Genomic DNA, 16196 nt, shown 5'->3' with positions numbered 1-16196 from the left:
CTTATCACAGAAAAGGAGAAAACAGTTATTGCAGAACTAACAGGATCAGCAAATGCAGCTGAGGAAACCTGTGTTACTCCAGCTGCATAACTATAACCACAAAGACTTCCAAAAGAAACTCCCCAAAAGCACCACAAAGAGCTATAGTTAATATTTGGCTTTTAATTGGAAACCAAAATAAGAATTGGCTGATGGAAAAATAATATTAACCAGATTAACAGTTGTTTGACTGAATGGCAACATTCTATGTTTTATTAGCAGATGACATATTTGGAACATGATAAAAACCACAATTTGTTCAACTACAGGAAGCCTTCGGGGCTCTGTAATAAGCAAACAAACAAGGCTTGGTGACAGTTTGAGGTTGCCCTCAAGTATTGGAGGCAACAGATAATTCAAGGGCAATTTGTGATTGCCTTGTGTCTCATTGTTCAGCTATTTCCAGCTTATTTCCCTTTTTGTCCTGAGAAATCATTATAATTGCTTCTTTTTTTCTGGGTCCATTAGGGAGATCTCAGATGGCTTAGGGTAATGTTGTATTAATTTATTACTAAATGATACTGGAACAGCAGAGGATTTGTGTGTATCTGCATTCATATTAATAGAAACAGAGAAGTGAATTGGTTTATTATTTTCATTAATAAAACATGAAAGTCAATCTTGGTGTTGTTTTTTTCATAATCAGAAACCCTGGAAATACCATACTTTCTTATTGTCCTTTGCTATTTAAAATTTTTTTCCCTCCAAAGGAGGGAAAGAGGAAATCTGAGAAAAAAGACACAAACAGTATCCTTATAAATGCTAAACTACACCATATAATCGATCTATGGTCTAATGTGCTGTGTAAATATATCTAATTTCTTCAATAAATATTGGGTGAATCAGGCCCAATACCTTATAGCTAGAGCAGTCTTCCCAGTGCTGGCTGCTATTCCCAAAACATCTGGTAGTTATTCAGACCAAACAAACAAACAAAAAGTTCAATATGCACTGAAGGGGTCTGACCAGGAAAAAGATATGGAGGTCACAGTGGATAGTTCAATAAATATGTTCAATTTGCAAGGAGCTATGAAAAAGACAAATTCCATGCTAGTGATCAATATGAAAGCAAGTAAAAATAAAATGGTTAACACTGTAATATCTATAGATATGTTTATAGTCCTTGGAGCATTATACATGGATCTGATTGGTTCATTTGAAGAAACTAAAAAAGGTGCAGGAAAGTTGAGCCAAAATGATGATGGATTTGAATACTTATCTTTTGAGACAAACTAGAATGCTTGAGACTCTACATCCTAGAAAAAAAATGACCGAATGGGGACAAATAGCTCTTGTTTAGTTACTGTTTAGTACAATAACCATTTGCATTATAATGGTGGAAAAAAAACTAACTTTAAGACCAGTCCTCCATTCAAAATTTTCACAGGTCTGTAAATCAAAGAAAAACTGAAATAAGATCATAAGCACAGTCATGGTTTCACTTGTGACTGTTTCCCTTAATGATTGAGTTGCCAATCACAACTGTGATTGCTAAATGAGGATTGCTTGTATTGGGAAAATATAAAATCACAGATAACATGGGGAAAAGTGAGACAGGCCTTTTAGCTCCTAGTCTCAGACTACTAGGATCAAATATGGTTAATTTATTGAATTCATTACCACAATAAATGGATGATGACCACCAGCCTGACTGGCTTTTAAAGTGGGATTGGATGAAGGACAAATCTAACAAGTGTTATTGGTGTTGGACTCAATACAACCTCTGAGTTGGGGTAAATATTCCCATTAGTATTAGTTATAGAGCCACATTGATGGGAGAAAGATATGTTTTCAGCTTCTGTTTGTGAGCATCCCAGAGGCATCAGATGGCTACTGTGAGAAGCCAACTGTTGAACTTGGCTTGAATTATCAGGACTATTTTAGGTTCTTATATTTCACATGGCATCATTTCTATCCCCAGTGTCTCCAAACACTTTGAAGCTGGCTGCAGCCGGCTTTGAAATGTAGAATATAAAAAGAAAATGGGGAAGTTTTATTTGTTTTTTTTTGTCTGTCTTCAATAGGAAGAGGGCAACTTTCCTCAGGCAAGCTTCTTCTAAGGAAAAAAAAATCACTCAACTCAGAAGAAGACTGGAGATTGAGAAAAGATATTGACATCTAGAAAAACTTGAGCTAGATAATGCAGATAATGATACTCTCATTTGATTTATAGTATAGACTGATCTGAGCAGTTTCTTTCTGTTGTTCCTGTTGTTCTACTTGTATTATTCTCCCTATATTGTGTATCTGTATACCTACCTAGAAAATTGAGTGATTCCTGATATTTTCCTTTTCTCTGGTTGTCCTCAAATATCAATTAAATTCTCTGCCTAATAAAAGATTTATATCTTTTGATACTCCAAGTCCTGTTGTGCTACCTCATTGTGGTGGTTGGGTATTCCTGGGAGAAGTAAGTGAAGAATGTCTGGACTTTATGCCAAGAAAATAAAATCCCATCAATCACTGAACACATGAAGATCATCTCATTTGTCAAGTTAAAGCAAGCATTCCACCTCAAGCATTCTACCTATATGGGACAACATAAGAAGATGCTTGAGATAGAATATTATTTTAGAGACAATGGCAAAGGCATCATTTCATACTGCATGGAAGATGGCAGTGGAGAACCACACCTGGTTTTTTTTAGCAAGTAAACCACATGGATAAAAAATATAAAATGTTTTATGATACAGTGCCAGATGATAGGTTCCTCAAGTTGGGTGGCACTCAACATGCTACTGACAAAGAGCTGAAAATCTTTTGGAATATTAATGGTGTTTATTATGTGGCTAGAATAATGCCTTTGGAGTTATTCTAATTGTTGATGTTGCCATAAAGGGGGGGGGGAATCCAAAGCTACAAAGTCAGAATTACAGTTGGAATGTAAAAAACATGAACATGGCAAAAATTCAGCATAATGAAAGATGAAATGAACAGTCTACAGACTGAAACTTAGGCATCAGCAAACTGAGCTGGAGACTTTCAATCTGAAGATCATTCCATTTATTAGTCAAGACATGAAAAATAAAGAAGGAATGGTGTTGATTTCATGGGCAGGAAACCAGTATTTGGCTGCAGTGTAATCAATGAGTTAATAATATTAATTACATTGTCTGGACAACCCTGTTGTATGACAATAATCCAAGATTATGCTCCAATCACTTATGCAGCAGAAGAGAATGAGTTTTATGGTCAGGTTCAAATTGAAATCAATAGAACATGCAAGCAAGATGTGTTTCCTGTGGTTGGAGACTGGATTGTTGAAAGTATTAAAAAGGAAAATGTACTTAGACAGTATAGCTTAAGAAACCAAAATAAAGCAAAACTATTAATTTCTGGTAATCCATTGTTTTTTCTTTGCTAACAGTTTTCAAACAACTAAAATGATACTAGTATACATAGGCATCACCAAATGAAGTATACAGAAATGAAATTGAGTATTATTGGTATAAGGAGGTGGAAAAGCTCCATTATAAAAGAAAGAAGTATGAAACAGATCAAACTCATATGCAAGTTTCAAGTTAAGTCAAAGTGAAGAAGAAAGCCCACCAATTTCCATGACATGTTCTTGACCACTTACCCACCATTTTCAAGAACATTAGGAATTGCTTTGAAATCCTATACCTTATTGATAAAGAATCTGAGGAATGACAAGAAGAAAACTCAAAGCAAGGAAAGACAAAAAAATTCTCAGGAAAGAACTTAACAAATAATTTCAAATAGGTTTCAGAAGAGACATGAAACAATATTATGATAGTAAAGATAGTGAAGATGAAAACAAATGGTGAAAGTCTTTGAAATATCTCTAAACTCAGGTGGTGCCATCCACAAATTGGTATGCTAAAGGATACTAATGGATAGATATTGGAGTTACTGATTCCAAAAGATAAAAGATGAAAGGAGTATACTAAATTCTCTACAGTACAGATGTCAACATCCAAACACCTTAGAAGGTTCTTATAAGAACTTCTGGTAGAAGAAGATGTTAGATCCGTTCTCCATACATTACCAAGTTAGAAGGCTAAAGGAATTGATGTAATATTTATAAAAATATAGCAAGAAAAGTATCTATAAAGTTCTAACTAAACTATATCACCCAGTAGCCAACAGACTGAAAGAGATCAGTCTATATACCAATATCATAAAAAAGGAGATTTAATAGAGTTTGCAAACTGTCATACGATGTCCTTAATTTCATGCTTTAACAAAATAATGTTGAGTACTCTCAATGCAAATTAGAACACTGCATGGAAAGAAATATGCCAAATGTTCAAGCTGGCTTTAGAAGAATATTAGAATATTATTGCTGATGCATGCTGAATGATAAAAAAGCCAAATAATACAAATAAAAAGTCAATAGAGCTTCAAAGTGCTTCATTGATTATATTGCCTGACTGTGAAACAGATCAGACTCATCTGCAAATTCCATGTTAAGACCTTTTATTGTATTTATCATACCAATCTGTGGAATGTTATAACAATGGAAATCCTAGAACATTTTATTGTCATCATGAGAAACTTATGAGGAAGCTGCAGACTGGGTGGAATATGTTCTCAACCTTTTTAATGCCGTGACCCCCAACCTGTCATAAGTCGAGGACTACTCAACCGGTCGTAAGTCGAGGACTACTGAACTGGTGCAGCACCGTTTGCAGAATGGGACTTTGGGCGGGCTCAGCAGGGCAGAGACAGCCTGGACAATTCCTATTGGCTTTTGAAAGCCAATAGAATTAGGCTCTGTTCAAGAGAGTCTATTCTATTGGCTTTCAAAAGCCAATAGAATAAAAGGGAGTAGCACAGCTAAGGAAAAGGGGGGGGGGAAATGGCAGACTGCGTTGTTTGGTGACCCCCGTGAAATGATCGTTCGACCCCAAATGGGGTCCCGACCCACAGGTTGAGAACCACTGATGTAGATAGTAAGAAATATGCAAGTACCATGACCTGGGCAAAAGGGGGTAAAACATTTCTAAGTCCAGAACAATGAAATAACATTGAAAGAGCCCCCCTATTTCTGGGGAGTACAATATAAGTAGGAGGAGGTACAGCAGACTTGAAAATATGTGATTACAGCCAATCTCAATAAAAGTAGTTTTAATCTTCCTGTGGAGTTAATATCCTGATCTGGTCTAATCAGTGGGATGGACAGAATAAGACATGATATATGCTGAATATATAGCGAGGGAAGCTGAATTGGAAAATTAGCATTTTTTAAAAAAAACTGAAGGAGTAAACATCCGTCAGCTGAATTATGCTGATGATGTAATTCTGATTGTTGAAAATGTAAACAATTTTCAAACTTTAGTACTGATAGTCAAGGAGCACTGTGAAAATAATTAAACATGAAGAACAGACTCATGACAACGGATACATTTTGTGTTGGGCAAATCTTTTGCTCATCTGGTTTTAAAAAATGAACATTTTCTTAATGTTCAAATTTCCTCTACTTTCAGCAGTACTTTTTGAATTGTATTCTGGAGTGCATCAGAAAACAAATTAATATTTGCAACAGCTGTTTTGTTGTCATTTCCATGAATGCTTCTATTAGAATACATAACTACAACTCATCAACTCACAGAGGTGATAGCAGCCTATAAGACATTTCAAAAAATCTGTGTAACCTCATTACATAATGAAGTTAAGCAATAAAGGGTTAAAAGCATCAGCAACTAATTACCATTTGTCATAAGCAAAACTCAGAATTCTCATATGGACTAAGGAACAAATCCATATCACTAGATTTCAGTCTAATGCCATTTACAGATTCTGTTAATGAGATAATTATTTTAATCAATTATTATGTCTCAAATTAAAATAAATAATAAAGCCCTATATGTAAGCAGAAAATGAAGCTACTTTATTGTCCTTTATTGTCAAGTAAGGTTCAGCATGATCCTACATTCAAATGCATCTTCAGTAAAGCCTGTTTGCTTGAATAAGTATTAGTCTGGGGCTAACTTCATTAGCCAATATAAATTCATAATGAAATTTAACTTACTGATTGAGAATTCACCTTGATTTATTTTGAAACTGAATTGATTGATTCAATCAGAGACTGAAAGAAATTCATGAGATCTTTATTAGCTCATAATTTTCTTTATGAGCAGATTTATCTGTTTGCAACGTTGCTTAGAAAATGTACCATCATTGAGTGGTCAATAATGGGCAAGTATTAGTCATTCAGTATGGAGCCTCCAATCATGAGGCTTCCCATGCCATCCAGTTTACTGCCTGCCTCCTATCTACTACCCACTTGACATGCCCTAACTTCAGTCTGCCAAGTTAGGGTGTACTTGAATTTTTTTCAACATAAAATAACATTCAACATAAATAAAGTTCTTGGGCAATTGATTTCTCAGTGAATCATATTGCCTGCAAATTGTGTTTCTATTTTATAAAGTTCTAGTTAATCAAATACAGTTTTATCAAAAAGAAGGAGTTAAAAAAACTATATCTTAATAGTGTATTTATCAATGATAGCAACTTTAAGTACAATATTGTTTGTCAAGATACTGCAGCTATAATCTGCAGTTTGTGGTCACAGGAAAACCTTAGATCCAATAACTTACATCTTTCTAAGGCAGAACTTTTCCTTTGCTGCCATTTCAGATACTATGATATAAGGCAAGAAAGATATATACAGCATTACACATTCGCTGTAGATCCATTTATTAGAAAGCCTAGTGATGTTATTTTCAATGAAGCTATTTAAGTCCAAAGTTTATTGAATTTTTTTAAAAATTTAATTGCTAGTTTGAAAATTATTTCAGTGGCTTAAATTTTGATTATGAAAATTGCTTGGATTGTGGAAAAGAATTAAATGTGTGCTTACTCATCCTGTCATAACTATGTCATCAGATTCCATAATGCCTGTCTTTAAGTATAGCATGGCCTTTATTTATTTCTGATAGGATTGATACTCATGGTTTTAAGATTATTATCTGCCATGGGCTAGTGGGGACACAATTAACTGGAATTAATTATATCAGTGCATTTTAATATACAACAACATAATGTTGTCAGTGAAATTTATCATGTTAATAGTTTGTTAATAATTGACTAAACAGTCTATAATAGGATTCTAAAAGCATTTCTGTCATTGAACAATCTTTTTGTTCTGAATGGTAATATGGATGGCAAACTTTTCATTAAGGGTGTCAAATATGCTTTTAAAGACAATGATAGTAATTGTAAACAGTTGGCCAGTACTGTAGGAGAGGTGAAAAAAGTTGTGACATTAGATTGTAACTGGTGGAAGTTAGAACTTGGATAAATGAGAATCTCTGAAAAGTACAATGGGTGTGGGGGGAATTTAGAAGAGAGATAAAGAAGCTGCTTTAGACAAGGCTATGAAACAAAAGAGGGAAAGGAGGTAATCTGTAGAGGTGAAAGAAATAAGAGGCAGCACTTTTAAAGCAAGAGAGAAATAAAGACCATTGCTTTCTCCCTGCAGTCTTTCTGCTAAGCTAAGATTCCACTCCTTGCAGCTCGAAGGGGAGGGCATGTTTGGGAAGCAGAAAAGAAATTAAGAGATTTAGGCAAATGCTGAAAGACAAGCTATCCATTTTACTAGGTAGGAAAATGCCTATTAAGTAGGCCGAGGAAGGACTGAAACTTGAAGAACTTGGAATTTTCTTTCTAAGGGAAGAATTGGTTTGCTTAAATATTGGTGGTAAAAAGGTACCCCTCCCCCCACACATGTAAATTGCATTCACTATCAAACTTATGAAAGCTTCCCCCGAATATATGAACTACTGAAAGTGCTCTTGTAAGAAAACATTCATAGCAAACTGAATTGGCCGAGGGGTGACAGGAAGAAGGCTCAGGAACCTGTGGTTCAATAAACCAGTTTGTTTCAATTCACTGACCATATCTCAAATAGTATGGCTAGGATGCTGACCTACTAGGAGGAAGGGATAAATAATAATAAGGTCACACAGATGGGCTTATTTAAAATATTCCACTGTCATGCTGAAATTTCCACTATATCTGCCCTTTTCTTTGTCTTGCGTTTGCAACATAATGTGCCAAAGGTATATAAGCTGTGGTTTTGCTTATGGCAGCGATTCTCAATCTTTGTGAGACGGCGATCCCGTCACACGGACGTGCCGCGCATGCGCGGCGCGGTGCGCATACGTGGGGCTGCCCCATGCGCAGCGCGCATGCGTGGCACCGCCCCCTGGGGGGGAATGGTGGATCGCGTTGTTTCGCGACCCCGTAAAATGGTCGATCGACCCCAAATGGGGTCGCGACCCATAGGTTGAGAACCGCTGGCTTATGGCCACTAAGCAAGGAGCATCAAAACTTTGAGGAGGATCCAGTATACACTGTATTATTATTATTTTTCCTTCCTAGCATTTTCTTGCAAGTGCAATGTCTGCTTTTTTTCAGATCAATTGAATATTGATCCATTGGTTGTGACAGGGATTGACCCAAGCTTGATGTTATGGACTGAGAGAGCGACTGGTCTAAAGCCACCCAGCCAGTTTTCATACCTAAGATGGGACTAGAGCTCACAGTCTCCTGGTTTCTAGCTTGGTGTCACTAGATCAAACTGTGAGAATGTTGTTCTCATATACAGCATTGCTATTGTATACAAATAAAATTATGTTGTATCTTCACAGAAATTTGGTTGCTTTAGGTAAAAATGTACTAAAGAAAGAAAAAAGGTAAATAGTAAACAAAAATATGGGTGGATAACAGCAACAACAAAAACATGAATAATGTCGTATGGCTAAAATGTTCTAAAACACCATTAATAGTGTAGAATACTATAAGACATTTCTTCTACAATTTCTAGTCAAAGCATTTCCCTACTGAATTGTCAAAATATTTAGCTGGCACAAATAAAATCAGTAAGAAGCAAAAAAAGTTACAAATAACAATATATTACAATGCAGTAGATAATATGTGGGCTATATATCAGATTGAATTATGAACTCTAGAACAGGGATCCCCAACTCCCAGGCCATGCCCCACTACTGAGCTGTGACCCATTCAGAAATGGGCTATGGAAGCGGCGGGTGAGTCCATGCATGCATGTGCAGCTCCACTTGTGCTCACAGTGGAGAGGCGATTGTGCACATGCAGTTCCATTTGGGTGAGTGGGGGGCAGACGTGCCTGCTGCTAGTGCAATTGGAGCTTCATGCATGTGCACTCACCTGCTATTCATGCGGAACCATTCCCTCTCCCCCCTCCTGTCCACAAAGCCAGAAAGGCTGGAGACTGCTCCTGTAGAACACATATTTGGAATGAGATACCATTCCATGTATAGAAATCTAGTCCAAAAATGGTTTCCAAATAAAATGGAATTTTATATCAGAGTAATTTGTTTAGATATAAAGTTATCCTAGAATGTATTGTACCTTTAGGAGACTGACTAGTTGAATATATTTAAGAAAAAGAGAGGAAAAAAACATCTCTTAACAAGCCTCCTCTCAAAATACAAAGAGATCCTATCAAGTTCAGTAGCTTAGTATTGTTTATCTTTATTGATACCTTTGTTTATTTTTGAAACAGTAAAACAAAAATATTTGTTGCCTGTTCATAGTTAGAGACTGACATTTTTCTTATTGAATTTGCAAAGTTTGGGAGGAAAGAAACCATTCTTTACAATCCTTTCATCTAGCTGAAGCCTGGTCAGCCAGGTTGATTAAAGTGAATCATGAAGGCAGAGCAATTCTGCTGAGAGAAAGAGAGAGGTCCCATGGGAGTCAGCTTCTCAAATGAAGAATCAGCTTCTGAGTTAAAACAGTTTCTACACTTGTAACAACAACAACAACACATTAGCTTTTGATGTATTAATTTCTAAATCCATAATTCCCATGGCATTATACAACCTAATACTTGCTGCCAATCATTCTAGTCTCAGCCGACAACATCACATCATATTCTTTGTTATCTTCAACTAACATTCCTTCAACTACAACTTTTCCATAAACATATTGTCAACTTTAGAATGAGCATGGCTGCAGCCATTTTTTCCTTCTCATTCCTAATTACCACATAGCACGGAGGGAGGGGGGTTGCCAGGTGTTGCGCTAGACCAGGGGTGTCAAACTCAATTTCACTGAGGGCTACATCAGGGTTGTGGTTGACCTCGGGGGGGGGTGAGTGAGTGTGGTCAGGGTGGGTGTGGTCAGGGTGGGCGTGCCCAGCGCAACATTGCTTGTGTTGGGGGGCACCTGTGTGGTCTGGGCGGGGCTGGGGGGATCCAGCCTGGTCCTTGAGCTTCCAGGGCACTGGGACCCCACAGCCTAGCCCAGCCCTGCTGTCCCAAGAGGGCGCCTGCTGTGCTTATCTCCTCCTTGAAGCTGCTGCTGCTGTTCTTGCTCTCCTTGGCCATGATGTGTGTGGAAGGGCAAAGTATGTGGGTCAGAGGGAAGCCTACTCTCTCTCCATATGAGGAAACCTGGCTTTGTAACTAAAGTATCCTCAGCAATAGGATGGGAGACCACCAGGAGAGATCAAGATGAAGAGACAAGGGGATGGCAAAAGGGCAGCAGGGCTGCTGGTGGCCAAATGCTAAGACAGCACTTCCCTCAGACCCTCCCTCTCTCTCACTGTAATCCCCTCCCTCCCTCCCTCCCTCCTTTCCTTCCTTCTTCCCTTTTCTTCTTTTTCCTTCCCTCTTTATTCTCCTTTCTTCCTTCTTCCTTCCCCCTATTTCCTTCTTTTTCCTTTCTTATTCTCTTCCCTCTTTCCTTTTTTTTGTCTTTCTTTTCTTTCTCCTTTCCTTCTTGGATGCTCAAATGCAACATTTCTCCATGCCTTCTTGCCTAGTGATCAAATGCCACTTTTGCTAGTAGTTTGTGGCCACTTAAAAGATGGAGAACAAACCAGGCTCAGTTTATCCCATGCTTGCATTTAGTGGGGGTGTCCACAGACAACAATACAGCAAAACTGTCAAAATGGTGGCTGTGATAGTTAATCAGAGCTCCTCTGTTTTTTATGTACAACAGTTTTAGCTTTTATGAGCAGAGGTAGGTTAGTTGTTTTTCTATTAATACATAATCCTTAAAAGGGCTCTCCTGTAGGGAGCCTACCTTGGTCTAATTCAGACTGGAAATATACCAAAGGAAAATATTTTTCCCCACTGGAAATGGATGTTTGCAACATACAAGGAGGCGATACTTTCCTAAGAGCTCACATTTCAAGAATACTAATGTTAACTTGGATTGCCAACAAAGTTCTGTCTGTGACAAAACAGAACACAAAATAGCTTTCTCCTTTGAACTGGAGCATTTCCAACTGAATTGCCTCTCCCTCCTTCCCTGACTCACTCCTTCCTTCCTTCCTTCCTTCCTTCCTTCCTTCCTTCCTTCCTTCCTTCCTTCCTTCCTTCCTTCCCTCCCTCCCTCCCTCCCTCCCTCCCTCCTTCCCTCCCTCCCTCCCTCCTTCCTTCCTTCCTTCCTTCCTTCCTTCCTTCCTTCCTTCCTTCCTTCCTTCCTTCCTTCCTTCCTTTTTTTTAAGCTGCCAGAGGCTCCAGGCAGAGGTGGCAACAGGCAGCCAGCTGTGGGCAAAGGCTTCCCCTCCCCATCATTGCCTCCGCATGGCTTAGCTCACCTCTCCCAGACACACACAAATACAAATACACACACACACACACACACACACACACACACACACACACACAGAGTGTGTGTGTGAGTGCACACAAAGATGTGTGTGTTTCTCTCACGCCTTGCAGTCCTGCACCCTCAACAGAGACCTTCTGCAATGGCAGGCTGCTAACTAATGAAAGCTGTTTTTTGGGAGTTCTTTTTCTCAATGTGCTGCCAATTGCATTGTGCCCTGCCCCCCTCAGCTCCCACCCCCAGCCCCATGGCAGGCTGCAAGAAGCATTTCTCTCCCGTTCTTTTCCTCCCAATGTCACAGCATGGTGCTGCAGGAGGTGAGACACCCCCCCCCCGCGCACACACACACACACTCACACAAACATGTGTGCAGGTTCTGAGAGCCATAGAACAGGAGGAAATGATAGGGGAAATGGTCAAAGTGGGAAACTTCTGTCTGGAGCCTCTGGCAGCTTAAAAAAAAATGTGTGGAGCAGTGGCTTCCCTTTCAGTCTACCCTCCTCTCTGTTGCCTCCACACTGGGGTTGACTCTAAGCCTGCCGAAAGGCCAGTTTTGCTTTCGACCCCCCCATGCCAGAAACTGAAAACTGCTGCCGTTCACCTGCCGTGTCCCTCTGACAGCCCCTGCAAACTCCTATTGCACGCTGGCAGACAGAATCCTAAAGCTCCCATTCTGTTTCCTCCTTGCTCAGGAAGGAAGCTGCCGGCCGTGGCTCTCCCACTCGGGAATGGGTTGATCCCAGTGAAAGTGTGACGGGTGAAGCTGGGAGGGGTGGGGCAAGGCCAGGTGGGACATGGTGAGGCAAATGAGGTGCTGCTGCTCCTGCGCACCACCAGCCTCCGAGCGCTCACCATTTCCTGTGTGTGCGCCAGGAGATTGCCCAGGGCTGGGGCAGCAGGGGCCAATTCCTTGCCATTTCTGTGAACAGCTCCAGGGGCCAAATTTGGCCCCTTGGCAGGCCGTATCGGCCCATGGCCTTGTGTTTGACATGTCTGCACTAGACAAAACAGACTTTCTCTCTTCAACCTTCTCTCATGGGAACCAAGGTCATCAACTGCTACCGAGACTGAGGGCTGGGCATTTCATGAAAAGCTCGCCAACAAGCTGAATGGGGAAATGTAATGGCTTGCCTAGTTTAGGGGTGGGATTTCTTAACTTTGTATTGGCGAATTGTTATGCATCTCTTCAGATTTTTTTCCCTTTTGAAGTACCGATACTCTGTATCAATAAACATGTTCTTTGAGGAATTTGCATCCCTTGGAGTCTTTGTTGATCGGAACCATGACACATATATCCATAAATGTTTTAGACAACCAAGGAAAATTTAGTTTTTTTCCCCAGGTATGCTAATGTTACTTTATTTAGTCTAGGTTCTCTTAATTAGAGTTTATCTTATAATCCAACATATTTTAGTCATCATCCTGCCCCAAAGGATGTACTTCTTTGTGAAAAATCCATGCTGAATTCAGTTAAGTTATACTATTGTTCCGAGGGGGCATGATGGTTAAAGATACTGAGATTGTCAGCTGGAAATCTGACAGCCCCGAGTTCAAGGTGCGAGAGCCACACAATGGGGTGAGTTCCCATTCCTGCCCCAGCTCCTGCCAACCTAGCAGTTCGAAAGCATGCAAATGCGAATAGATCAATAGGTACCACTTTGGTGGAAAGCTAACAGCGTTCCGTGCACCTTTGGCATATAGCTATGTTGGCCACAGAATCAAGGAAGTGTCTTCAGACAATGCTGGCTCCTTCAATTGAGAAACAGAGATGAGTATTGCACCTGTACAGTTGTACATGACTGAACAAGGAAATCTTTATCTTTATACTATTGTTAACTTATTTTAATAGACTGATGTATTTATATTTATTGATATAGAGCCAGACTAGTTTATAATTTCCTAGCTCTTTCTTTTCAAAAATTTTGAAGGTATGGACACAACTCCATACATTCCTTCTGATTTTTTTTTCTGAGTATTTTTAAAGGCTCCATTACAAGGATATATCCTACAATGTACAAGTCTTCATCTGAAGCCCATTGCTGCTAAACTAATCATATAACATAATAACAGAATAATAGAGTTGGAAGGAACCTTGGAGGTCTTCTAGTCCAACCCCATGCTCAGGCAGAAAACCCTATACCATTTCAGATAATTTTTTGCTTGATAAAAGATCATTTCTGTCTTACAGACAGTCCTAATTAAAAACAACTCATTCAGTGACTGTTTGAACTTATTATGGTGCTGAATGAGCAGTAATTAGGAATGGGCCTCACACTTATGGCTATTGCAATATCCCATGGTAACATGCAGTGCTTTTTTTTGTAAAAAAAAAAAAGGTGCCAGAAGGTTTCATCCAAAAAAGGTGCCAGAACTCGGTTCTGAGCGTTCTATGACAAAAAGAGCCCTGGTAACATGATTGCAATTTGCAACCTTTTCTGCCGGCTTCTAACAAGCAAAAGTCAATGAAGAAATCAGCATAAAGTTGTAATTCAGGATTATTAAAATTTGTACTTGAAATCAGCATAGTCCTTGCTTAATAAGAGCAACTGGGATTGCGAGAACTGCTGCTCCTAAGTAGTGCAGTCATGTGGTTTTTCAGCTTATGATTGCATCACTTAATGATGGAGTTTCTTGTCCCAAATAGTGTTGTTAAGCAAGGACTACCTGTAAAGAACTCTCCAGAAGGGACTTCCTGTTTTTTCATAGGATTTTTCAAATTGGATTGTAAATTAGATTAGATTAGAATTTGTAGCCAGTCATAAATCTGTAGTATTTTCCTCCACTTTCTAGTCATCTCTCATGAACTAGAAAAAGTGATGAGCTTCAAGTTATTGAGTTTCCTTCTTAGACCTTCAAAATATATAGTGATATGATTGCAGCTTTTGTTAGTGGTATTAATTGTCTCCACACAAATTAGCATGTAGGAATCCTTGTCAGTATACCCGATAACCATGGAAGTGTTAATCTCTAGCTATTGCTCTTGGCAAAAATCTTGCTTCATAAGCCTGTGTGTCTGGTCAGCATACAATTTTTTGGATTCCTTGTAATACTAAATCAACCAATTAGCAGGAGTTTTCTTATCTTTTGGCAGGAAACAGCTGAATCCCCTCTCGTCTTTAGGGATCAGCCATTTTGTTTCGGTCCTGCAATTTTCTTCTCCTCAAGGCTCAGACCTAGTTTCCTCTGCCAGAGGCTGAAAGTTGTTCCTGAATTCCAGAAATGCAGAATATCTTTTACTTGTCTTGCTTTTGGTTGTTGTGAATTCACTCTTGTGAATTGGCCCTGCTAATATAATAATACTCATAAACAACTCTACAATGAGACAAACTTTGGAGTATTATGGACATTTGTGGACACCTCACATTATCCAAATATTATATAGCTAGAAAAGGTGCAGAACCAAATAATTAGGAGGCTGGAACAGCTTTTTTAAGAAGCCACAGAATAACAACAATGGTCTTTTATGTTGGAATTTAAGGATGGTAATGGGAGATATAACAGAAGTATATAAATGTATACATGGCGTAGATAATATGGAGGAAGGAACAAATTAGAAGCTGTAGTCATTCACTAAAACAAAATGCAGAGAAGAGGCTTGTGGAAATGCTTTTTCAGTTCATTGCTGTAACATTGTTTAATTCACTGCTAGCTGATGCAGTTACACATTACTATTTTTCCAACAATACTACCTTTTCCAACAATAATATCACTGTTCCTTCCCTAGCTGTCACCTTTAAGGACTGTTTTTTTTCCTTCCTAGTGTTTTCTTGCAAATGCATGGTTTTCTATTACCCTACACTTAACCCTATATGATCTTCTATCTTCCAGCTTTTGTCTTTCAATAGGTGCTACTGAAGTTTGAAATAGCCTTGTAATGTCTTCCTTTTATTGAATCACTTCTCTAGTTCTCTGTCCTTATCAGTTCATAGGAGGGGAAAAAAAACAATCACTTGTTGCTAGCTTGCTGGCAGTAGCTGGTTTATGTCTTTGGAAGAGTTATGAAGCTGTAAGACTCTGCTGCTCCTTTCACAGCTATAGTAGCTTTCAAGTCTCTTTGCTCATTCCACCAATTGTTTTGGTATCACTTTCTCCATACACAACTGGCTGCTTTAGCTCATCAGCATAGTCTTCTTTCTCTCTTCCACAGACAACCAAATTCTGTACCATCAGCATTTCTATTTTAGCTTTCCATAGTACAAATGTGGAACTTTCAATCCATCAGAATAGAGCTGGAAGGGATCTTGGAGGTCTTCTAGTCCAGGGCTTTTCAACCTTTTCACAGATTGTACCACTTTTTGGACATGACAAAATTCAAGTATTCAATATTCAAGGGCTTAGCAAGGTGTCAACAAGTTGATTACTAAAAAAAAAGGGGGGGAATTTGGGCTTTACTGGTTAGATTCATTTGTTGTTATAGAAATGGCTAGTTTGTAATACTATGGAAAAGTAAAAAATTGAGGTTCAATGTTAATACTTCCTACTGCAACAGTGGAACTCAGAAGTCAATGCTTTTTCTTTTCTTTTTCCCTTCTCCCCCTCACTTTCCCCTTTTTCTCTCACCCTTCACTCACAACCCCTAGCCT

The sequence above is a fragment of the Crotalus tigris genome, unplaced genomic scaffold (assembly GCF_016545835.1).
Source record: "Crotalus tigris isolate CLP2741 ecotype Arizona unplaced genomic scaffold, ASM1654583v1 scf7180000018053.2689490, whole genome shotgun sequence".
Classification (NCBI taxonomy): Eukaryota; Metazoa; Chordata; class Lepidosauria; order Squamata; family Viperidae; genus Crotalus; species Crotalus tigris.
The sequence above is the reverse complement of the archived record's forward strand: the minus strand, read 5'-3'. Positions refer to the sequence as shown.